Genomic DNA, 25,290 nt, shown 5'->3' on the forward strand with positions numbered 1-25,290 from the left:
GCAAACCAAAGCATCACAGACTTTCATGGGCACCTGCAGAATGTTTACCGACACCTGCCAGTGAACAAGAGCACGGCAAGTCATTGGGCGAGGTGTTTCACAGCGAACAAGAGCATGGTGAGTCATCGGGTGAGGTGTCTCATCAATGCAATAAGGTTCCACAAACCTGTCTGCTCTCTTGCATACCACCTGGACACAAGCATGACCCCTGCAATGTTGAAGTGTGCGGACACACTCGTGTGAGGTGATCAACGGATCACAAGCAAACGTGTCACTACTTAACTGGACATCTCTGATGCTAGTGCAGACACACCCGGCCACCATTTGGGGTACTCAAAAGTGTGTGCCCATTGTGTTCCTCGCCACCTACCAGAAGACTGTAAAGAGCAACAAAGAACCATCTGTGCAGAACTGCTTGCTTTGTACAAGACTGATATGCCAATTTTTTGTCGAACATGATTGCAGGCAATGAAACGTGTTCATCACTTTGAACCAGAAACAAACTGGCAATCCATGGAGTGGCTGGCACACCACCTCCAAAGAAAAGTTCAAAGCCACAACCTCAGCTGATAAAGTCATGGCAACTGTCCTGGGACAATGAAGGGGGTTATTCTGTACGAGATCCTCTTTCATGGTGCAACAATCAATTGTTAAGTTTAGTGTGCTATCTGAAACTGAAGAAACTGAACAAATAACTCCAATGTGTCAGTCACCACAAGAATGCAAATGAACTTCCCCTTCTCCACGACAATGCAAGGCGCACCCAAAAGGAACTAACAAAACTTCATTGGAATGTTCTTCCTCATCCACCCCATAGGCCAGATCTTGCACTTTCCAACTTTATTTGTTTGGCCCAATGAAGGATGCACTCCATGGGAAGCTGTACACAGGTGATGAGGATGTTACTGATGCAGCAAGAAGTTAGCTCTGACATCTACCAGTAGAATGGTACCATGCAGGCATACAAGACCTCCCAGTAAAATGGCGTAAGGCCATCGCACTGAATGGACATTATGCTGAAAAACAGGACTTTGTAGCCAAGCGACGGTGAAAAAACGTGGTGTACTGGAAACCTAAACAACAACAACAACTGCAGCCAGGAAAAAATGAGCTGCATTACTTAGTGAACGCCCCTCATAGATATATTTTGCATTATTTTGGTGGATTTGAATGTTACGGCATTCAGTCTCAGTACAACCACCTCGTTGCCATTAATCCCTTTATCTCTTGGCTCAGGATTACCGTATTTACCTGAATCTAAGCCGCACCTGAAAAATGAGACTCTAAATCAAGGAAAAAAAAAATTTTCCGAATCTAAGCCACACCTGAAATTTGAGACTCTAAATTCAAGGGGGAGAAACGTTTTAGACTGCAGAAACATTTTAGACCGCACCTCCAAACCGAAACAAAGTTGGTCCATTGTAATATGATACAATTTAGGTCAAATGAATGACGATACAGCTACAGTAATTTGGTGCATGTGGTAAACTTAGCAGTTAAGCTTTACCACGTAGTCACTGCTATGCGTCAGGCGCTCCATCCGTATTTATACTAGAGAGCCTTTTTCACGTGCTTCATCTGGTTTGAATTGATTGCTTATTTTTCTTTGATCTGATAAGTGCCGTTCTCTTTGTTATAGGTGTTTCCGTCACTCTAAACTCAAGATGCATTATTGTACTGTGCCCTGCATTGTTTGTCGCATTTTGATAATGCGTGTTTACGGCCTGTCACCGCTCGCGGCATGGCTTGCTTTTGTGCACGCTACCGCCACTTACAATTTAAAAAAAAGGGAGAGGAATCATCTCATTAGCGAAACAATGGCAAGAGACTGCTATTTGTTGTTACTTACACTGCCGCTTTCTTTGATAATGATCAACAAGTACCACATAATAGACTGCATATGATAGATGTTCTGAACGAAAGTTAAGCGAAAATTTTTGCAGACGCCTCTTTAGTACATTACATTCTGCACAGAAATTTGAGTCATCTTAGGTTTAAAAATCTAGTCAGTTGCCGTGCTTCATTTCTAACTGTATCACTATTCAGCATAGAAATAATACGAATATTAACATGACATGATATATATATTCTTCTGTGTTTGCTGTTGTCTCACTCTAGTTTCGTAGTTTATTAGGAAGACAGGATTTAAATGAGATAGCAGGAAGCACGTAGGAATACATGGCAAAACGTTTACACTCGTATTATTCTTATGGTGAAGAGAATACTGCATGTGATTCACAATTCATTAAAGTTCCTATTAGCAACCATCTCTTGTCACAGGTAGGAAAAAATTCAGAACGTAGAGTTGGCCATATTGACACACATCCCAAACAGTCTTGCCAGTCGGATTTTCGTAGTACATTGAAAGGCTGCTACATTTGGAGATGAACAATACGGAATTTGTATTTACTTCGTTGGATAAAGTATGAAAATGCAGTGGTCGAAACTCGGGGCAGAGAAAAAAGCTCATCTTCCACCCCTTTTTTTTTTATTTGTTTACTGACGCAGGGGTTTCGGTGCCAGTATTTATCTTTTTATCTTTGTGCCTGCAAAGCATGCCTGTGTAGTGCTACATATATTCGACGGCAAAAGTTAGTTGTGGCGGCACCTACCAACATTTTTCAGAACTTCCGCTTACTTTGCACTCGATTCTAAGCCGCAGGCAGTTTTTTGGATTACAAAAACCGGAAAAAAAGTGCGGCTTAGATTCGAGTAAATACGGTATTTGTTGCTGAGAGGTCAAGTATGCTTTTGCAATCATTTACACTTCAAGTGGGCTCCTGAACTAATTTTTCAAAATAATTTTCAGAGAGAGCATTTAGTACAGTTTTGGACCATGTTTTCTGCCTATCACAGACTTTATACCTGTATTTTCCCCAACATATTGACAATAGATTGAGATCACCGCCAAGTATAATAATTGTATGAGTGGGATACCAACTTGAAATGAGACAAGGTTTTTTTGAATGGTTCAGCAACTGTAACATCTGAGTAAGGATGGGGTGGGGTTATTAAAAGAAATCAATTATTAATTTTTTTCCAGCTGCCACCCATTCCACATCAAACGGTCCCTTCCCTACAGCTTAGGTCTTCGTGGCAAACGAATCTGCTCCAGTCCTGAATCCCTGAACCATTACACCAATAACCTGAAAACAGCTTTCGCATCCCGCAACTACCCTCCCGATCTGGTACAGAAGCAAATAACCAGAGCCACTTCCTCATCCCATCAAACCCAGAACCTCCCACAAAGAACCCCAAAAGTGCCCCACTTGTGACAGGATACTTTCCGGGACTGGATCAGACTCTGAATGTGGCTCTCCAGCAGGGATATGACTTCCTCAAATCTCGCCCTGAAATGAGATCCATCCTTCATGAAATCCTCCCCACTCCACCAAGAATGTCTTTCAGCCGTCCACCTAACCTTCATAACCTCTTCGTTCATCCCTATGAAATCCCCAAACCACCTTCCCTACCCTCTGGCTCCTGCCCTTGTAACTGCCCCCAGTGTAAAACCTGTCTCATGCACCCTCCCACAACCACCTACTCCGGTCCTGTAACCCGGAATGTGTACACGATCAAAGGCAGAGCCACGTGTGAAAGCACCCACGTGATTTACCAACTGACCTGCCTACACTGTGAAGCCTTCTCTGTGGGAATGACCAGCAACAAACTGTCTATTCACATGAACGGACACAGGCAGATAGTGTTTGTTGGTAATGAGGATCACCCTCTGGCTAAACATGCCTTGGTGCATGGCCAGCACATCTTGGCACAGTGTTACACCGTCCGGGTTATTTGGATACTTCCCACTGACACCAACCTATCAGAACTCCGGAGATGGGAACTTGCCCTTCAATATATTCTCTCTTCCTATTACCCACTAGGCCTCAACCTCCGTTAATTTCAAGTTGCCGCCCCTCGTGCATCACTTGTCATTCAACAACATCTTTGCCTCTGTACTTCCACCTCGACTGACATCTCTGCCCAACCTCTTTGCCTTTACATATGTCTGCCTGTGCGAAAGCTTGAAATTTGTGTACATGTTTGTGTGTTTTTTATTGTGTCTATCTACCAGTGCTTTCTCGTTTGGTAAGTCACAGCATCTTTTTTATATATTTTTCCCATGTGGAATGTTTCTTTATATAAAAAACAAAGATTCTGTGACTTACTAAACGAGAAAGCGCTGGTAGATAGACAATACAAAACACAGAAACACACACACAAATTTCAAGCTTTCGCAACCCGAGGTTGCTTCATCAGGAAAGAGGGAAGGGGAGGGAAAGATGAAAGGATGTGGGTTTTAAGGGAGAGGGTAAGGAGTCATTCCAATCCCGGGAGCGGAAAGACTTACCTTAGGGGGGAAAAAAGGACAGGTATACACTAGCGCTCACACACACACACACACACACACACACACACACACACACACACACACACACACACACACACACACATCCATCTGCATATATACAGACACAGGCAGACATATGTAAAGGCCATTTTTATATATATATATATATATATATATATACAGGGTGTTTCATAAGTAATGGTTAATATTCAGGGATTTTAAAGGAATGATCATCCAAAACAAAAAAAGTCAAGCAAACACAGGCTCTAAAATGCATACCTTAAGAGCTATTTGCAATTCTGGATCTTCGATACTGTGAAACAAATTTCTTCTACTGCAAGCTCTTTGCTTTCCATATTTTGGAAAGTGGTAGTACAGAATAAATCAAGACAAAAGTGTCCAGTAAATGTGTGCTCTAAAACACATACCTCAAGAGCTATGAGCACTTACTAATCTTTGTTACTTTGAAAACAACTCATCTAATGAAGAAGAACTCATAACTTTTAAAGTACGGATTTTAGAGCACATGTTTATTAGACACCTATTTCTTGTTTTGGTCCATATTACCACTTACCAAAATATGGAAAGCAAAGAGCCTGCAGTAGAAAAGATCTGTTTCACAGTATCCAAGATCAAGACTTGCTCATAGCTCTTAAGGTACACATTTAAGAGCGCATGTTTATTTGACTTTTTGTTTCCAATGATCATTCCTGTCATTTCCCTGAATATTGACCATCACTTCTGAAACACCCTGTGTACTATACTAGTTTCAGAAACAGAACAGACTACACCAACCTGTAGGCCAATAGGTGACATCAGCTATCCCCTGATCTGCAAAAGGTACACGTTTCAAATGGAGAGCTGCTCATTAAAATTTTCTCTGCGTCCCACTTCCATCTATTGTATGTTGAGATTACGCATGCATAATGACATCTCTGTAGGTCACAACATGATTTGAATTTCTAAGCTCCCAATTGCCAAATTAAAGCACTACATGAAAGAAGGGCCAACTGAACACTCATTACCAACTTCTTGTTTAAATGGAATCACATGGTATGGATGACTAATTGTATATCAGAAGGAGACTGCAGTTCATGATCAGGCATACAGCTCACAACATGAAAATTGTCTTCTGGCATAGCTACCTTTAATAGAAATGGCTCTCACTGACATGTCCAGTCATGCTCAGAGACTATTTCCTACACTTCAGAAAGTGATAGCAGATGTTTAATGGCCTTCTTTGCTAGCATCACTCATATGTGGTTTTGGTTACCAGACTTATGGTTCAGCTGATTAATATCTCCATTCCTGTTGCTTGCCTACTGTACTCTTTATTTCAGCAGAATTGTTGCATCACTTGTCAACAATCTGTATTATACACTCTTAACTAGATCTACCATTTGACTATTTCCTTCTATCATTCCTCCAACTGCTGTTAGCTCCTACCTTTCATTTTCATACTGAGCACACTTTTACGATAAGCAGCAATGTCACAACACAATACAGTGCATTTTTTTCTTTTCTGTATTTGCACATACTCTTGTTCAGTCAAATGATGCTTCTTTAATTTTTTTGAGCAGGGAAGGAAGTGTTGCATTTCCTGGAATATAATTATCTGTCAGACACGAAAATAGTGTCATGAAGGGTGTAGGAAAATTCTTTAGATTCAAAATTTAGTCTTACTATCGACAGTTTGTTATCATTTAAATACAGGACCTTACCAGACATCTGTGCTGACAATAAAGACACCCTACATCATTACTTTCTATGGTTGTTAGAGCACCATTTAGTGAATGGTAAGAGCATGATAAAAACTATATCATTCCTCTGTTAATTCTAAGCTGTTGATGATGCTGTGGCATGAATTATGGACTTCAAAAACTACAAAAAGTACTGGGAATGTTTTGCAATACGATTCAACAAGAAGTCACAGGAGGCCAATCGTGCTGTGTTCTGAGAATACTTCATACCTGCAGTGTAGCCTCTGTGCCAAGTCTGTGGGCATAGTCACTCACAAGCACAGTTAGTTTTAAGTGCTCAGTATGGCATTGTCTTAACGAAGTGAGATTCGGGAAGTTTTGCAGTACAACTTTGCGCGTGGTTTAAACCTAGACCAGTGCTTTGAAGAAATCACTCTTGTGTTACGTGATGCGTGTCCACATCGTACGACTATATTCAGGTGGTATAGAGTGTTCCAAAGAGGAAATTTCACTATGGAGGATGCTGAGAGGCCAGGATCATCAGTTATGGAGGACAATGCTAGAGAAAGACAGGCGAGTGACCTATAAGCAGATAGAGAATTACTTTAGGGCTAAATTCACCAGCAATTCGTTTGATTCTGCATGATCATATGCCAGTAAAGAAACTTTGTTTTTTCTGGGTGCCACATAGAGTGACGGAAGAGTAGATGACACAACGTGTGACTTGGTGCTGGGAGATGTTATAGAAGTTTTCTACAAGACAACCTCAGTATGTGAATAACATCTCGGTAGGTGATTAGACTTGGCTGTACTATTATAACGTGCTGACCAAGACTCAAATCAAAGTTTGGGTCTATGAAAATGACAACACATCCATAGCTGTCAAAAAACGCCTATCAGTAAAGAAGAAAATGATAGCCTTTTTCAAACTGAGTGGAGTTTTGAAACATGTTGTTGTGGACACATGCAAGACGGTCACAGCTACTTGGTACACTGAACAGTGCCTGCCCAAACTCATCCAATCTTTGCGACCGAAGTGAAGAATGGACACTTGGTTCCTTCATCACAACACTCCAGCTCATTGCACCAAAGCATGTACCAAATATTGCAGGGTACAGTGCTGAAACTTCTTGACCACCCTCCTTCCAATCCAGACCAAGCTCCTTGAGACTTTGCACTGTTCCTGGGTGTGAAAATGAAGCTGAAAGGAGTGCAGTTTTAAAGTGATGAGGACTTCAATGAGCGTGCCTTTCTCCCTACAGAAACTTGGGAGAACTGGCTTACGGACTGGTTTCAGAGGATGGGGAGGTGTATTCCACATGGTGGAGATTACTTCATCAAATTAATTAAATAAAGCTGTATTGCAAAACTTTCATAGCACCCTTTGTACAATCATTTTCTCTTTGGTTGTTCATCTAGCTACAGTAGCCCCTCACAATGTGAGAAGATGTTTGATTACCTGCAGTCTCTCTCTCTCTCTCTCTCTCTCTCTCTCTCTCTCTCTCTCTCTCTCTCCCCCCCCCCCCCCCCCCCCCCCCCTCCCCCACGCGCCAGCTAAACTGTCATTCTTAACTACTTGACTATTGAGATCACTGGTATGTCAGATTAAAGGAAGACATCAAAACAATTGAGGTGAGTCATGTTACATTTGTTACCAGTCAATTTGATTAGTATGAGGGGGTAATTTTTCTCACAACATCCTCTCTATTGGCAAACTTTTTCTAGATAACTAAAACACCCAAGCTTTTTCTTACACCACAGTTGCTGGTTTTGCCAACTTACAACCAAACAATTGCCCTTTAACTAAAGCTACATCTCTCATGCTATGTTACTGATCAGTGACTACATAACCTTACTCCAAAAAGAAGTATGTAAAAATACTGAAGCAGTGATGATGACAGCAATTTAGGGCAACCTTTCAAAATTGAGTGTAACACAATGTTCAACAGTTCCAATTTTGGCACTCCAAATAGATATAATTTTTTTTGTAATCTGTTACTGGTTATCTAAAACTATGCAAAAGTTATGTGCAGATGACTTATGCATTGTCTATGGTAAGTGTGCTGGCTGGCACTGCCACTGTTATACAAATTAGCCTAAGATTTGAACCACAATTAAAAATAAAATTTTGTGGGACAAGAACATTGCCAAAGTTACAATTCAAAGTAATGGCAGGTACGAAACTTCCTGGCAGATTAAAACTACATGCCACACTGGGAGTTCGACTAACATCAGGTGGGACCGATGGCCTTTGGATCTCAAGAGATCACATTTCACAGCTTCAACAGCTCCCAAACTATCATCTTACAATGTGCTACAAATCAGTACTGCACCACAACTTTACTTCCAATAGCTAGTACAAATAATATTAAATCCATTGTGGTAAAAAAATCGCATTGTTTGTCATGTTTCTGCTTCTTTATGATAAAAACTCTGCAATCTACACCTATACTGTTATATCCTAGCCAGTAATGCCAACCGAGCCCGCTGCCAAAAGGTTGGCAGCATCAAAGTCCGGACGCTGTCCGCATAAGCAGCGCCAGCGATACAGGAAATCGCCGCAAGTCTGCACGCGCCACCGCTGGCTTCTGGCTTCTTAAGCGCTGGAGTCACGAGCGCTAGGACAGTTCTGTATTCGCCGCTCAGTTGTATACTCGCCACCGATTTGTGTACTTGCTAGTCAGTTGTGTGTTCATCGCAGCAGAGTAGTTGTTTGTCATCAGCCGACGCTGACCTAGCCGCTCCGACTCAAACTAGACAGATTTCTGTAGACACGGTTTCACTACTGTGTTTATGTATCTTTGTTAATAAAGATAAGTACCGACTTTTATTTAATCAGAGTGTTTGGGTTTTCATCTTTCTGTTCACTGTTCCAGCGGACCGGTCGGCCCGCTATTAAAAGTGTGGCGGTGACTTCGTAAGCCATTTCTACAGCGAAGTGTTTGTCGCTACGAACGCCGCCACAAAATATACATTATGTTGTAATTGAGCTGTAAATTACTCAAAGTGCTTCATTTTAATGGGAGATAGGCAATGCTCCGAATAAATGGAAAACTGCATAACAAAACACACCAAACCCTCAAACTGAATATTACAAAATGATTTCAATTTCTGCAGCCTCACTGGTACCTCACATAATTCTCTCACTGGTCTTCCAAAACTAATGTCTTGCAAACCTACATACTATAGATGAAAAATGTCCCCATGCAGTTGCACTGTTACTGCTCACAGGCTACTTCATGTCAAATCAAACTCACAACACCACAGACAATACTGAGAAACAGGAAACTCTAGTAAGGGAAAAAAAAAAAAATTAATTTACACCCGGTTTGCAAACTCAAGAAATAACTGCTTTCTATCTCAAAGAAGATGTTCTTTTAATCAACTACTGGCATGCATGTTTAAATGGCGCCAAAGAAATGAGAAACATTTTTAATACCGGAGCTTATTGTTGTAAATAGTTCTCTAATGGAATTACATCTGTTACATTAATACTTATTTGAGAACTTTGATGTAGATCCAACCATTCAATTGAACATCTAAAACAGAACAGACTACTCAAGTCACTGCAGCTGCTGCCTGACTACATAGTCTTGACACCGCAACTACTACTTTATGAACTTGTCTTGACTGCTTAATATGATGTGGTGTGAGAGCAAAAGGAAGAAGCATTGCCCAAAATATTGGCTGCCATGTGGAGAAGAGCAGAGCAGTAAAAACAAGTTACGTCCTCCGCATGCAGTATTGGTACTACCCCATCAGTGTTTTGTTTTGAGCAACAACTACATTAGAATTTAAACAAGGTAATAACAAATGGTAAAATGTTAACATGAGGATACGAAGGGGGCAGATGGGAACTGCATCACTTCATAGAAACAATTGTTAATACAATGCTACAAACATTATTGCTACTGTTACACCTGTAAAGTACAGTTCTTTAAGCCTAAAAACTTCAGACTTCTTTAGACTCTTAACTAGGAAGGTCAATCATCAACAATGATACAATTAGTTTTTAATTGTGTTCAGAATGCATTGTGCTTATTTACAATGCAGTCAACAGTTTAATGTGATGAAAGAGTTCTGAGTAGTCCATCTGAAGACCACAGTGTGCATTGAAAAAGAAACATTCAGTAAAACAATGGTGGGAATTAATATTTATAATATGCTTTTTTGTATCAATTTGTTCAGTATCACAATGGGCACAAAACCTGGGGTCTTGAACTACACCCTAATAAATCAAAAGTGACCCTTGTACAGGGTGTCTGGATATTCCCAGACTCCTAGTGGGGAGTGAGTACATAATATTCTGAATAGGAACCCATGTCCGGAAATGTACCATTTCCATTATAAGGCAGCTTCTATTTAGGTGTTTAACTCATCTACTTCTGCTTTAGGAATTGAACTAAGTGTGATGCAGTAAAATTGTTAGGTAACAATTCGAAAGAAAATGTAAGAAAACATCCATTTATCACTTAAGCATATCATTTTACATTGACACTGAAGCAACACATGTTTATATTATTTCAAAACAAAAAAGAACCCAGTATACTGTATGTACAGAATAGTACCGGTGCATTACAACAATACCTCAATGTGGCAACCACCAAGTTTGTTAGAGACATTGTACCTACAAATCATGATCACGTACACATGCACGCACAAAACACAATATCCCACCTGGTGTCTCTTCAATTTCTAGTGCAGTGGCCTGAACTCTTGCCACCAGATCTTCCTCTGTGTCTATACAAGAGTTTCATAAATTAAACTTTGCAAATGATCCTACAAGAAGTACTCCATAGGAGTTAAATCTGGCAATCACAGCAAGCATGTGGTTGGACCACCTCTACTTATCCGTCTTTCACCATATCCATTTGTTGAGATGTCTCCGATCCGCACATGACAAGTAAAGTGGTGCACCATCATGCTGAAACCACACTTCCTGAGAGACATTCAGTTGCAAATCTTCCAAGAACAGGTCCAGTACATTTTGTAGGAAAGTCAAGTATGCAGGACCAGTTAGGTTGAATGGAATGAGGTATAGCCTAATCACATGACCGTCCAGAATACCTGCCCACACTTTAATACCAAACCTGTACTGAAATCCCTGAATGTGTGTGACAAGGGTTTTCGTCTGCCAAGACATGGCTGTTTCAGTGCAGGAACCACATGCAGTAAGCAACGCGTTTTAGAAAATCAGCTGGGCCCATAGCATGTTCCCGTTGTAAGTGGTACGGATATAATTGTAGCTAATACAGAATGTCCCAGATAATACTGTGACTAACACCCAATGCACATGTAACTGCTTTAGCACTCCAAAGGTTCTCTTCAATGTGATTCAGTATCTCATCTTCGAATTCGGGCATGCAGTGTAGCCATGGAACATCACAGTCTTGTCTCCTCACGGTGCAGGTACTTATTTCTCAGAGCCACTGAGTAACTTGGACAAAAAGTTTGTGCAACAGCATGCTATACTGTGAAAAAGTTCATGATACAATTAACTAGCAGCTCTAGCCTTACCTCAAGCTTCACCACACACAAGAATCAAGTATTTCAAAAAATGTACTTAACCATGTTTACTGTATCAGAAACACACAGGCATTGAATAGCTTTCACATCGGTGACATCAGGCAATCACCTGACGTAATTCTGTCTACCCTACCACATAGCAAGACAAGTAACTCAGAATTTTCTGTTTCCTTCACCAGATCTGGATACACTACACATCTGAATTGAAACCATCTTAAAACAGAAAAATGTACATTTCTGAACAGAGGTTCCTATTCAAAATATTATGTACTCACTCCCCTTCTACAAGTCCTAGAAGTTTGTAATGGAAATTTCTGAACACCCTGTATTGTGCTGGAAGCTGATCAGTGAACATCATGGTGAAACAGCATGCAAGAAACCTCATGCCAAAATTTTACTAAAAACATTTAGGAAAATATTTCCATTTAAAATAAAACAAAAACAGTCCTATCATTTATTACATCTACATCCACATTTATACTCCGCAAGCCACCCAACACTGTGTGGCAAAGGGCACTTTACATGCCACTGTCATTACCTCCCTTTCCTGTTCCACTCGCGTATGATTCACAGGAAGAACGACTGCTGGAAAGCCTCCGTGCACACTCAAATCTAATTTTAAATTCGTGACCTCCTCAGGAGGTATAAGTAGGGAGAAGCAATTTATTCGATACCTCATCCAGAAACACACCCTCTCAAAACATGGGCAGCAAGCTACACTGCGATGCAGAGTACCTCTCTTAAAGAGTCTGCCACTTGAGTTTGATATACATCTCCGTAATGCTATCATGCTTACCAAATAACCCTGTGACAAAACGCGCCACTCTTCTTTGGATCTTCTCTATCTCCTCTGTCAACCCGACCTGGTACAGATCCCACACTGATGAGCAATACTCAAGTATAGACCAAACGAGTTTTTTGTAAGCCACCTCTTTTGTTGATGGACTACATTTTCTAAGGACTCTCGCAATGAATCTCAACCTGGTACTCGCCTTACCAACAATTAATTTTATATGATCATTCCACTTCAAATTGTTCCTTACGCATACTCCCAGATATTTTACAGAAGTAACTGCTATCAGTGTTTGTTCCGCTATCATATAATCATACAATAAAGGATCCTTCTTTCTATGTATTCGCAATACATTAAACTTGTCTATGTTAAGGGTCAGTTGCCACTCCCTGCACCAAGATCCTATCCGCTGCAGATCCTATCCGCTGCATTTTTCTAATGCTGCAACTTCTCTGTATACTACAGCATCATCTGTGAAAAGCCGCATGGAACTTCCGACACTAGCTACTAGATCATTTATGTATATTGTGAAAAGCAATGGTCCCATAACACTACCCTGTGGTACACCAGAGGTTACTTTAACATCTGTCGATGTCTCTCCATTTAGAACAGCATGCTGTGTTCTGTTTGCTAAAAATTCTTCAATGCAGCCACACAGCTGGTCTGATATTCCATAGGCTCTTACTTTGTTTATCAGATGACAGTGCGGCTCTGTATCGAACACCTACCAGAATTCAAGGGAAATGGCATCTACCTGGGAGCCTGAATCTAATATTTTCTGGATCTCATGAACAAATAAAGCGAGTTGGGTCTCACACGATCGCTGTTTCCGGAATCCATGTTGATTCCCACAGAGTAGATTCTGGGTTTCCAGAAATGCCATGATACGCGAGCAAAAAACATGTTCTAAAATTCTACAACAGATCGATGTTAGAGATATAGGCCTACAGTTTTGCGCATCTGCTCGATGACCCTTCGTGAAAACTGGGACTACCTGTGCTCTTTTCCAATCATTTGGAACATTCCATTCCTCTAGAGATTTGCAGTACACGGCTGTTAGAAGGGAGGCAAGTTCTTTCGCGTACTCTGTGTAGAATCGAATTGGTATCCCATCAGGTCCAGTGGACGTTCCTCTTTTGAGTGATTTCAGTTGGTTTTCTATTCCTTGGACACTTATTTCGATGTCAGCCATTTTTTTGTTCGTGCGAGGATTTAGAGAAGGAACTGCAGTGCGGTTTTCCTCTGCGAAACAGCTTTGGAAAAAGGTGTTTAGTATTTCAGCTTTACGCGTATCATCCTCTGTTTCAATGCCATCATCATCCCACAGTGTCTGGATATGCTGTTTCGATCCAATTACTGATTTAATGTAAGACCAGAACTTCCTAAGATTTTCTGTCAAGTCAGTACATAGAATTTTACTTTTGAATTCACTGAACACTTCACGCATAGCCCTCCTTACGCTAACTTTGACGTCGTTTAGCTTCTGTTTGTCTGAGAGGGTTTGGCTGTGTTTAAACTTGCAGTGAAGCTCTCTTTGCTTTCGCAGTAGTTTCCTAACTTTGTTGTTGAACCACGGTGGGTTTTTTCTGTCCCTCACAGTTTTACTCAGCACGTACCTGTCTAAAACGCATTTTACGATTGCCTTGAACTTTTTCCATAAACACTCAACATTGTCAGTGTCTGAACAGTAATTTTCGTTTTGATCTGTTAGGTAGTCTGAAATCTGCCTCCTATTACTCTTGCTAAACAGATAAACCTTCCTCCCTTTTTTTATATTCCTATTTACTTCCATATTCAAGGATTCTGCAACGGACTTATGATCACTGATTCCCTGTTCTGCGCTTACAGAGTCAAAAAGTTTGGGTCTGTTTGTTATCAGTAGGTCCAAGATGTTATCTACATGAGTCGTTTCTCTGTTTAATTAACACAGCTCAACATGGCACATACAGCAAAACTTTAGACAGTCCAAGTCGATCATGAAGTTGACAACACCAGTCATTCGTAGGCCCCGCCAGGGTATATTCAAAGAGAGGCAACATGATTTTCACAGTTTCTATTTACTCTGTATTGTAACTGGTGTCCTCAATACCTCCCCTTGAACATCAAATACATATCACTTCGTAACTGCAATACAAGATCTGATATACCCAGAATCTTGGCTGTATTTATGCTTAACACTAAATCAATTTCTTCCCTTCTCCATTTCAACTGATTGACTCTGGAACAAACATACCAGTAACCTGACACTGCCTGCCCAGTTGGCCGTGTGGTCTAACGCACGGGTTTCTGGGCGGGAAGGAGCACCTGGTCCCGAGCAAAAATCCGCCCGGCGGATTTGTGATGAGGTCCGACGAACCGGCCAGCCTGTGGATGGTTTTTAGGCGGTTTTCCATCTGCCACAGCGAATGCACACTGGTTCCCCTTATTCTGCCTTAGTTACACTATGTTGGCAATTGCTGCACAAACAAGTTCTCTACGTATGCGTACACCACCATTACTCAACCACTCAAATATAGGGATTACACTCATCTGGTGTGAGACGTTCCTTGGGGGGTCTACCGGGGGCTGAATCGCACAATAACCCTGGGTTTGGCGTAGGGCAGCGGAGGGGTGAAGTGGACTGCGGTAGTCACTGTGGGGTTGTGGACCATTGCGGCTGCAGCAGGGACGGAGCCTCTCCGTCGTTTCTAGGTCCCAGGTTAACACACAATTCAATACATACAACCTGACACTGATCCAAAATCACGCTGTAGTCAAGAAGACATTACACCTCTGCTCTTTATCATCACAGCTTCCCCCTCCACTTATCCCAGCTGCCTCCCTTCTGTCCATGCGAACCAGTGTTTCTGTCAACAGTTTTACCTTATGTCACGATCAGGGTCAACGGCAGTCAAGGTGGTGTTTCTCTACTGCTCACAGGCTGACAACATATAAGTTTTGTCAGAAAATAAACTATTCCCCATTTTTCACTATGATCAGAAATATTTAACTTTTTTCAAATATCGTATTTACTCGAATCTAAGCCACACTTTTTTTCCGGTTTTTGTAATCCAAAAAACTGCCTGCGGCTTAGAATAGAGTGCAAATTAAGTGGAAGTTCTGAAAAATGTTATAGGTGCTGCCACAACTAATTTCTGCCGTCGAATATATGTAGCGCTACATAGGCATATTTTGCAGGCACAAAGATAAATACTAGAGCCAAAACCTCTGCATCAGTAAATAAATTTAAAAAAAGGTGGAAGACGAGCTTTTTTCTCCGCCCCGAGTTTCGACCATTGCCTTTTCATACATTATCCAACGAAGTAAATACAAATGCCGTATTGTTCATCTTCGAATGTGGCAGCATTTCAATGTACTACGAAAATCCGACTGGCAAGACTGTTTGGGATGTTTGTCAATATGGCCAACTCTACGTTCTGAATTTTTTTCCTACATGTGACAAGAGATGGTTGCTAATAGGAACTTTAATGAATTGTGAATCACATACAGTATTCTCTTCACCATAAGAATAATACGAGTGTAAACATTTTGCCATGTATTCTTTCGTGTTTGCTGCTATCTCATTTAAATCCTGTCTGCCTAATAAACTACGAAACTAGAGTGAGACAACAGCAAATGTGGAAGAATATACATATCATGTCATGTTTATATTCATATTATTCTTATGCCTAATAGTGATACAGTCAGAAATGAAGCACGGCAATTGACTAGATTTTTAAATCTAAGACGACTCTAATTTCTGTGCAGAATGTAATGTACGAAAGAGGCGTCTGCAAAGATTTTCAAACGGAGAAAAATTTTCGCTAAACTCTCGTTCAGAACATCTTCTACCATATGCAGTCTATTATTTAGTTCTTGCTGATCATTATCAAAGAAAGCAGCAAAGAAAACAAATAGGAGTCCCTTGCCATTGTTTCGCTGATGAGACGATTCCTTTAAAAAAAAAAAAAAAAAAAAAAAAAAAAGTGGCGGTAGCGCGCACAAAAGCAAGCCATGCCGCGAGCGGCGGCAGGTCATAAACACTCATTATCAGAATGCGACAAACATGGCATGACACAGTAAAATAATGCATTTTCAGCTTAGAGTAACGTAAACACCTATAACAAAGAGAACGGCACTTATCAGATCAAAGAAAAATAAGCACTCAATTCAAACCAGACGAAGCACGTGAAAAAGGAAGGGTACCCGTATAAATACGGACGGAGCGCCTGTCGCATAGCAATGGCTACCTGGTAAAGCTTAACTGCTAAGCTTACGACTCGAACCAAACTACTGTAGCTGTATCGTCATTCATTCAACCTAAATTGTGTCTCGTATTACTATGGACCAACTTTGTTTCAATTTGGAGGTGCGGCGTAATACTTTTCTCTCCCCTTGAATTTCGAGTCTCAAATTTCAGGTGCGGCTTAGATTCGGGAAATTTTTTTTCCTTTATTTCGAGTCTCATTTTTCAGGTGCGGCTTAGATTCGAGTAAATACGGTATGTCACAAATTATGGCAGCACAGCTTCAATTAATAAACTTGGTTGTTAAAATATTTTCTGTTGCTTGCAAATGTGTATAAGACTTCAAAGGTTGTGGTATATTGACATGAGAATGTAATAATACTCTCATGTCTCTTACTTCAAAACAAGTCCTCTGTCCGTTGCTCTCTCATTGGTTGCATAGACCCAGCAGCTGGCACACTCACTTTCCTTCACATTTACCTCATGGTGAGCACTTAAAAGTGTTATGACACTCCTGGGAACAGTTTTGAATACTTAACTCTCGTATATGCCTTTTGTCAGATGGGTGATGCAGCTCTTCAAATATTCATTTTTTAAATATGCCTGGTATCCACATCTAGCATTATGAAGACAGTTTTTGTGGTAAACAAATTATTAAATGATTTACCGAACTAATTGCATTTCATCTTTCACCTATTTATTTCTACAAAGATACACCGATTTATCATCACAAAACCCAATCCAGGACTAACTTAAGACCAGTCTAAAACTGATGGAAGACTCTGATGGAAGACTAACATAGTACTGACAATCTATGTGGCCACTGCTAGTGTGACCTATTACTGAGTACTGTTCAAATGTTTGGGATACCCATCAGATTGGATTAAAGAAGGAGACAAACAATTCAGAGGCAGGCTGCTAGATTTATCACCAGTATGTTCGAACCACAAGTATTAGAGAGATGCTTCAGGGACTCTCTCCCCTTATGTAGCCCTACCATAGTCACATTTCTGTTATGATATTATTCCCATCCTCCCCCCTTGACCCATAGACCTTGCCGTTGGTGCGGAGACTTGCATACCTCAGCGAAACAGATAGCCGTACCGTAGGTGCAACCACAACGGAGGGGTATCTGTTGAGAGGCCAGACAAACGTATGGTTCCTGAAGAGGGGCAGCAGCCTTTTCAGTAGTTGCAGGGGCAACAGTCTGGTTGATTGACTGATGTGGCCTTGTAACACTAACCAGAATGGCCTTGCTGTGCTGGTACTGTGAACGGCTGAAAGCAAGGGGAAACTACGGCCGTGATTTTTCCCAAGGGCATGCAGCTTTACTGTATGGATAAATGATGATGGTGTCCTCTTGGGTAAAATATTCCGGAGGTAAAATAGTCCCCCATTCGGATCTCTGGGTGGGGACTACTCAAGAGGAGAAAGAACACTGGCGTTCTACGGATCGGAGCGTGGAATGTCAGATCCCTCAATTGGGCAGGTAGGTTAGAAAATTTAAAAAGGGAAATGGATAGGTTAAAGTTAGATATAGTGGGAATTAGTGAAGTTCGGTGGCAGGAGGAACAAGACTTCTGGTCAGGTGAATACAGGGTTATAAATACAAAATCAAATAGGGGTAATGCAGGAGTAGGTTTAATAATGAATAAAAAAACAGGAGTGCGGGTAAGCTGCTACAAACAGCATAGTGAACGTATTATAGTGGCCAAGATAGACACTAAGCCCACGCCTACGACAGTAGTACAAGTCTATATGCCAACTAGCTCTGCAGATGATGAAGAAATTGAAGAAATGTATGATGAGATAAAAAAAATTATTCAGACAGTGAAGGGAGACGAAAATTTAATAGTCATGGGTGACTGGAATTCGGTAGTAGGAAAAGGGAGAGAAGGAAACGTAGTAGGTGAATATGGATTGGGGGTAAGAAATGAAAGAGGAAGCTGCCTGGTGGAATTCTGCACAGAGCACAACTTAATCATAGCTAACACTTGGTTCAAGAATCATAAAAGAAGTTAGTATACATGGAAGAATCCTGGAGACACTAAAAGGTATCAGATAGATTATATAATGGTAAGACAGAGATTTAGGAACCAGGTTTTAAATTGTAGGACATTTCCAGGGGCAGATGTGGACTCTGACCACAATCTATTGGTTATGAACTGTAGATTAAAACTGAAGAAACTGCAAAAAAGGTGGGAATTTAAGGCAATGGGATCTGGATAAACTGACTAAACCAGAGGTTTTACAGAGTTTCAGGGAGTGCATAAGGGAACAATTGACAAGAATGGGAGAAAGAAATACAGTAGAAGAAGAACGGGTAGCTTTGAGGGATGAAGTAGTGAAGGCAGCAGAGGATCAAGTAGGTAAAAGGACGAGGGCTAGTAGAAATCCTTGGGTGAGAGAAGAAATATTGAATTTATTTGACGAAAGGAGAAAATATAAAAATGCAGTAAATGAAGCAGGCAAAAAGGAATACAAACGTCCCAAAAATGAGATCGACAGGAAGTGCAAAATGGCTAAGCAGGCATGGCTAGAGGACAAATGTACGGATGTAGAAGCTTATCTCACTAGGGGTAAGATAGATACTGCCTACAGGAAAATTAAAGAGACCTTTGGAGAAAAGAGAACGACTTGTATGAATATCAAGAGCTCAGATGGGAACCCAGTTCTAAGCAAAGAAGGGAAAGCAGAAAGGTGGAAGGAGTATATAGAGGGTCTATACAAGGGCAATGTACTTAAGGGCAATGTTATGGAAATGGAAGAGGAGGTAGATGAAGATGAAACGGGAGATATGATACTGCGTGAAGAGTTTGATAGAGCACTGAAAGACCTAAGTCGAAACAAGGCCCTGGGAGTACACAACATTCCATCAGAACTACTGACAGTCTCAGGAGAGCCAGTCCTGACAAAATTCTACCATCTGGTGAGCAAAATGTATGAGACAGGCGAAATACCCTCAGACTTCAAGAAGAATATAATAATTCCAATCCCAAAGAAAGCAGGCATTGACAGATGTGAAAATTACCGAACTATCAGTTTAATAAGTCACGGCTGCAAAATACTAATGCGAATTCTTTACAGACGAATGGAAAAACTGGTAGAAGCCGACCTCGGGGTAGATCAGTTTGGATTCCGTGGAAATATGGGAACACGTGAGGCAATACTGACCCTATGACTTATTTTAGAAGCTAGATTAAGAAAAGGCAAACCTACGTTTCTAGCATTTGTAGACTTAGAGAAAGCTTTTGACAATGTTGACTGGAATACTCTCTTTCAAATTCTGAAGGTGGCAGGGGTAAAATACAGGGAGCGAAAGGCTATTTACAGTTTGTACAGAAACCAGATGGAAGTTATACGACTCGAGGGACACGAAAGGGAAGCAGTGGTTGGGAAGGGAGTAAGATAGGGTTGTAGCCTCTCCCCGATGTTGTTCAATCTGTATATTGAGCAAGCAGTAAAGGAAACAAAAGAAAAATTCGGAGTAGGTATTAAAATCCAGGGAGAAGAAATAAAAACTTTGAGGTTCGCCGATGACATTGTAATTCTGTCAGAGACAGCAAAGGACTTGGAAGAGCAGTTGGATGGAATGGATGGTGTCTTGAAGGGAGGATATACGATGAACATCAACAAAAGCAAAACGAGGATAATGTAAGCTAGTCGAATTAAGTCGGGTGATGCTGACGGAGTTAGATTAGGAAATGAGACACTTAAAGTAGTAAAGGAGTTTTGCTATTTGGGGAGCAAAATAACTGATGATGGTTGAAGTAGAGAGGATATAAAATGTAGACTGGCAATCGCAAGGAAAGGATTTCTGAAGAAGAGAAATTTGTTAACATCAAGTATAGATTTAAGTGTCAGGAAGTCTTTTCTGAAAGTATTTGTATGGAGTGTAGCCATGTATGGAAGTGAAACGTGGATGATAAATAGTTTAGACAAGAAGAGGATAGAAGCTTTCGAAATGTGGTGCTACAGAAGAATGCTGAAGATTAGATGGGTAGATCACATAACTAATGAGGAGGTAATGAATATGATTGGGGAGAGGAGGAGTTTGTGGCACAACTTGACTAGAAGAAGGGATCGGTTGGTAGGACATATTCTGAGGCATCAAGGGATCACCAATTTAATATTGAAGGCAGCGCGGAGGGTAAAAATTGTAGAGGGAGACCAAGAGATGAATACAGTAAGTAGATTCAGAAGGATGTAGGTTGCAGTAGGTACTGGGAGATGAAATGGCTTGCACAGGATAAAGTAGCATGGAGAGCTGCATCAAACCAGTCTCAGGACTGAAGACCACAACAACAACATTATTCCCATTCAACAAAGATGTGTTATTAATTAAATTAATGTTAACAACACTGCAGTTATTGTAATAACTATATGGTGACACACTGATCTATAGCACAGGTTAGAAGGTTATAGTTTGAGAGATGGTGATGCCAACAAAAATGAGTACAAACCAAAGGTTGTGGTAACACTGATCTGTTGCATAGGCTGATTTCCATACATAATGTACTTTTAACTATAAGATAAATTTAGAAAAACTGTAATACATAATTAACAAGTTTCCCACAAGTATTATGGTAAATACATTGTACAGTCATTATAAAAAGTATGAGGATAAACCACTATGTGATTCATATCAGTACTATAGTGTTTTGCTTCAACATTGAACTTGTAGAGCAAAAACAAGCCAGAAAGGCAACGGTCCATAATAAAAACTATGTGGGTTGGCACACTAGTTAAGAGACTGGACTCACCTGGGAGAGCCATGGTTCAAACCCATATCTTTTGTTCAGATCTAAAATTTCTGTATTTCATCATCAGCTGCTGATGAAGGGAAATAAAGGTGTGGTTACATTTGTAAAGATACAACTTAATTCCTTCCACATCCTTCCTAAATCTGTGTATCTGCTTGGTCTCTTATGACATCGTTGACTGAACACTGAATCCTAATCTTAATTCCTTTCTGTTGTGACAATGTTTCCTAGTATTATGGTAATTGTATAATACCTATTAATAGTCAATGAATTGACAGAAGCCATATCCACCACTGTAATTGGTCTCTCCAGTACACAGATCTGTGAGAAAATTACGACTATTATCCTAATTTAATGAAGCAAATAAAGCACACAATATTGTACAAATGAATAAAAGTGTGACTTCATTAATACTTGTTCCAAACACCACAAATGCAAAATTTTGTAATGATGTTAAATGCTTCTGTTTAACGCAAGTTTTCTTTACATGATAAATATTTTTTTATTTGCAGTTACTACTTCATATCTAAAAATTCATCTATTCAGGAGAAAGAGTTGTATTCATAAATTCTTTTAACTTGTTTTTAAATGTTGGTTGGCTATCTGTCACACTTTTAAAGCTATTTGGTAAATGACTAAAGATTTTTTGGCAGCATAGTACACCCATTTCTGTGCCAAAGTCAGATTTATCAACCCAGAATAGTGAAGATCATTCTTTCTTCTTGTGTTGTAGCTATGCACTTTGCTATTATTTTTGAACGGGGATGGATTATTAATAACAAATTTCATAAGTGAATATATGTATTGTGAAGGTACTGTGAATATCCCGAGATCCTTACATATATGTCTGCAAGGTGATCTGGGGAGGGCTCCAACTATTATTCTCATTATACACTTTTGTACAACAAATATTTCTTCTCTTAGTGATGAATTACCCCAAAACATGCCATGTGAAAGAAGTGAATGAAAATAGGCAAAGTAGGCTAATTTATTGATATGTTTATCACCAAAATTTTCAATAACCGTTATAGCATTAGTAACTGAACTTAACCATTTCAGCACTTTATCAATGCGTTTTTTCACATTCAATTTCTCATTAATACACACATTCAGAAATTTTGAATATTCTGTCTTAGCAACAGACTTCTGTTCAACGTCCATGTTTATCAATGTTGTTATGCCATTCACTGTACAGAAATGTATATACTGTGTTTTCTCAAAACTTAGTGAGAATCTATTTGCAGAGAACCACTTAATAATTTTCTGAAAGACATTGTTTACAATTTCCTCAGGAAATTCTTGTTTGTAGGGTGTAATTGCTGTACCTGTATCATTAGCAAAATGAATTATCTTTGCATCTTCATGAACATTGAGATGTACGTCATTAATATATATGGCAGTCATACATGTGCCTTACAGCATAGTTAATTACACAAAAAATGACTATTTGTCAATATTCTTTTTGAATTATTATTTCTCTGTGTTCAGGTAATGTGGAATACCATCGTTTACATGTTTTACAATATCGGTATATAAATAAAATTACTATAGCAGAAACATACCTTGGTTCAAGTACGGAATTCTATAATACTACGGCGTCAAATTAGTGCTGAACTGTGTGTAAAAATCTGCAGATTCATAATTATGACAGCAGCATCCCTGCAAAATAAGATAATTATATTTTATAATGATGTTAAGTTTTTATGTTTCTACAGTAATTGTTGTTCAAGGGGCATGCATAAGCCTCTAGTGTTAACTGTTCTGGTGCATGTACTTAAAACCTGTCTGATGTTTCAATATATGAATCTCGAGAGTGCCACTGTATCACATTTTGCAAATTCAACAACCTGCCAACAGTAACTACCAGCCACTACCTGACAGAGACATTGGGGTTTTTACAGAACTTAATCCAGAGGCGGAACTGGGAGCCATATATTGAACAGATTCGCGAGTAAGACTAGAGAGTCATCAGTCTGTTTCACTGCAATTTAAAAGTCTACCTGTTTGAAATTAGGAGCGATTCCTGCTGATTAGAACGTTCAGTACATTAACTGTTTTAATGAAACGTGTTTCGTACTGATAGTGCGAATACTCTCCAATTGAAGAAGTCCGAAAACTTTCAGCTGCAACGCATCGTTAACAAAACACATTACTCTGAAGGCATCGAATGTAACACCCACAATCTCCGGAATTTCTTATAGGCCTAACACAGCGCAAAGGTATAATAGCAGTAATCAAGAAGAGTGATGTGTTAGTACACTTGCTCCCGCTACAACACCAAAGCAAATATAACTCTTATTCAAATTTATGCCGCCGTAGCCAAATTAAAAATTCGATACGTACATAACGGGTTAACATCTTAACACAGCGCGCGAAATTTCTAGCCTGATGCAACACGTTTGTCCTTGGTGGCGCACACTATTACCAAGAACGATAGCATGCATGCAGTTATCAATTCCATTCTTGTCCTTTCGACCTAGTAACCTAATTAACATTCCGATTCTGTAAACAATGCATTTAGAAGCGAAAAAACTAAAATAACTTACGAAACTTACGGATACAGCGCTCAAATAAAAACATGTTCATGTCAGTTGTTTCTATCTAGTTTCCGCGTTTAAAATACTGTCATTGTGCTACCGATCAAATACCGTGAACAACTGGTCACTAGCACTGTTCACACACGGTGATGAAAGAGTTGAAGTGACATTAGTCACAGGATTTCTTATCGGACAACAAACACCGGCTGGGAAATTAGTCATCCCTGTGTCACAAGGAACTTGAGCTGTCATAGGGACCAAGGATGTTTTATTCTGCGTAAACTGCGCTGAAGTGGACCACTAGCGATATGGTATAGCGTCTTTGGCTAGCCATAAAGTGTGGAAAAATCTTTTTCTACTTCATGGTTACGTTGAGGCAGTAGGGGTAGCGAAACAACAGCTGTGATAACAAAAATTGGGTTTTTTTCCTCAATGATTTGTTTCAGTCACTACAACCCAACTGTAGAAGTTGCAACCTTGAAGCGATCTGCTTTACTAGTATCCTGGTTGATGGGTGATAATGTTAACGCGGTGACTGCAAAGTTATGTAATATAAGGAAACCTCTGTTATTATTACCAGGCAGGAAGGCATCACTGTATTCAGAATTAAGAGTTTGTTTTCCTGCCTCAGTGCACCCACTACATCATTCAATGTTATTCGCGCAGTTTCGTTTGTCACATCATTGAAGTGCCCCCAACTGCTATTAAAATAAAAAGAAAAGAACACTTGCCCAGTTGCCTACGAAATTTTTTTAGATTATAGGCTACTGTTTTATTACCACATCAAGTCATTACTGGACAAATAGCGTCAATATTGCAGTGCACGCACAATAGAGTTATGCAACTGCATACAACAAAAGAATTCACCGTATGTGAATTAAACATGGGGAGGAGTGGGGTAAGATTGAAACAAAATAATTTTGATGGAATGAACTTTGAAATTTTTGCTTGCTCATGATGGTAGTTCCTCAGTACGTAGAAAAACAAGTGCACACAGTTTGGTGCTTGCCCGAGTATTGATGCATTTTAGTCCTTTCGCCTTCGATTTTTGTGGTAAACAAATTTCCAGATTAGTCCAAAATGTTATTACCAACAATTTCAGAAGATGTGTTTGATGAATGTATGAACAGTTGGCTATCTTCTTGTCACATATCGTTTCATCTAAATGCTATACATTCCCAACAATTTTGGTTTCATATCGATAGGAACAGGAGGAACAAAACTTTTGGTCAGGTGAATACAGGGTTATAAATACAAAATCAAATAGGGGTAATGCAGTAGTAGGTTTAATAATGAATAAAAAAATAGGAGTGTGGGTAAGCTGCTACAAACAACATAGTGAACGCATTATTGTGGCCAAGATAGACACGAAGCCCACGCCTACTACAGTAGTAC

The 25,290-nt window shown here is 39.9% G+C and overlaps 1 protein-coding gene across 4 annotated transcripts in view; it reads right to left on the minus strand.

The window, feature by feature from the left end:
* LOC126187655 (major facilitator superfamily domain-containing protein 12-like) overlaps positions 1-24,143 on the minus strand; it is a 92,540-nt gene extending 68,397 nt beyond the window's left edge. The window contains exons 1-2 of one of the 4 annotated variants that reach the window (XM_049928867.1): positions 23,914-24,143; positions 22,921-23,017 (exon numbers count right to left, since the gene is read on the minus strand). The gene's annotated coding sequence lies outside the window, so the exon portion shown is untranslated. Of the gene's footprint in view, positions 1-22,920; positions 23,018-23,358; positions 23,509-23,701; positions 23,754-23,904 lie in introns of those variants that run through there. The other 3 variants (XM_049928868.1, XM_049928871.1, XM_049928869.1) reach the window with 3 other exon arrangements.
* Between the last annotated feature and the right edge of the window lie 1,147 nt (positions 24,144-25,290).

The sequence above is a fragment of the Schistocerca cancellata genome, chromosome 5, assembly GCF_023864275.1.
Source record: "Schistocerca cancellata isolate TAMUIC-IGC-003103 chromosome 5, iqSchCanc2.1, whole genome shotgun sequence".
Lineage (NCBI taxonomy): Eukaryota > Metazoa > Arthropoda > Insecta > Orthoptera > Acrididae > Schistocerca > Schistocerca cancellata.